The sequence below is a fragment of the Nothoprocta perdicaria genome, unplaced genomic scaffold (assembly GCF_003342845.1).
Source record: "Nothoprocta perdicaria isolate Ctin4 unplaced genomic scaffold, notPer1 scaffold_424, whole genome shotgun sequence".
Taxonomy (NCBI): Eukaryota; Metazoa; Chordata; class Aves; order Tinamiformes; family Tinamidae; genus Nothoprocta; species Nothoprocta perdicaria.
The window spans coordinates 8644-10374 of record NW_020455671.1 but is presented as its reverse complement, the minus strand read 5'-3'; positions in this window follow the sequence as shown (position 1 = coordinate 10374).

Sequence of the window (1731 nt, the reverse complement as noted above, 5' to 3'; positions counted from 1 at the left end):
CATAATTTTTGGGGGATCTCGTTAAGCAGCAGTGGACCAAAGAAGGCATTCCGGGCTTATTTGTTAGTCACCAGAATGTTACGGGTTATGCAGGCTACTGGGACAATGTAACAACAGGTTTTCAGGTAACACATGCTATCGGGGGGTACCAACTACCTCCTGGTAATTTTCTAATTTGTGGGGATCGGGCCTGGCCTGGCATTTCTATCCGCCCGGTCGGTGGTCCCTGTTAATCTGGGGAAACTAACAATGTTTACTCCCAAGTTTTGACATTGGAAGAGTTGGACCGAAACAGTTCGACGGATCTCTACCCATAAGAAGCGAAGTGCGTCTCAGTTTGGGCCTGATTGTAAGGACCATGTCGAGCTTGACTCCCGCACGGTGGCCTTCTTTACATCGCTTCTCGCACCTGGTGTGTGGGCCGCTCGTAACTGGAGGAGTTTGAAAAATATGGCATGTTGGAGYCTTAAGCAGTTTAATACCACATCTAACATACTGTCGAGTCTCTTGCAGGATGTGGACAGTATACACCATGCCGTACTACAGAATCGAGCGGCGACTGACTTCCTGTTGCTGGCCCGAGGTCACGGTTGCGAAGATTTTGAGGGGATGTGCTGCCTGAACCTATCCGATCATTCCGAAAGTATACACAAACAACTGCAGACTCTACGGGATCACATGAGCCGTATAGTTGACAATACGTCTCCTTGGGATTCCTGGCTAGCTTCCCTTGGCATCACTGACTGGTTGCGAGACATAGTTAAACGAGGGGTTGTTATGCGTGCTTTCTTGCTTATAGCTATCCTTGTGTTTTCCTGCTTGCTCTCATGTATTAAACGAAGTCTGGAGAGAACTGTATCGCAGGCCTGGGTTGTGCAAAAGGGAAAAGAGGGAATTTTTGAGGGTATCTTAGCTGATACCGGGCATGGCGTGTTAACGCAGGCCTGTCTGCACAACCCAGGCCTAGAAAAGATGCTGCCTGATGACCTTGAACTGTCCTCGGCAGGAAGATTGTGGGAAACTGAAACGATAAAGCCGTAAACAGAATACCTGAACCTGAATCATCAGCACACAGAAGACCAGAGACCCTTAGGGAAAGGCTGCATAACAATAAAGTGCGCCTCCTGACTCGTAATGGCCCTACGTGTCAGGACATGCCGGTAAAAAAAAAAAATAATTGTGGATCTGAGACGGGGAGAAACTCTTCCGTCCATGAAGGAATGATGGGTCTCGCTGGTCATGTGGGTTAAGGAACTCAAGATGTTTCTTTTTTCTTCCCTTTCTTCTTCTTCGAGTTGAGAGTGTGTTTGTAATAATTCTAATAGCCATACTTGGTGTGTTACAATGCTTAGATAGTATGTTTAACTGAACTAACAAACAAATCTGGGTTGCTATAATGCCTGAGCAGATTGCACATAGCATAATCATTCAACACGACTCATCGATCTCCTTACGATAAAATAAAAGGGAGGAGATGTTGGGGCCCACTCCAGGGACAGCTGTACAGTGCCTATTAGCAGGCAGGATGCCTTGTTAGTAGATAACCAACTTCAAGGCCGACAGTGTACTTGTTCCATCAGCGGATCAAAAACAAAGGCAGCTGTCCGGCTGCTGCGTCACCATGAAGCTAATTGGACAGCAGCTGTGGCGCACTTGTTTTTAGGCATAAAAGGTATTGTATCCGCAACCTTCTAGGTAAACTCATAAGGGATTGGATGCCAGCCCCGAAGA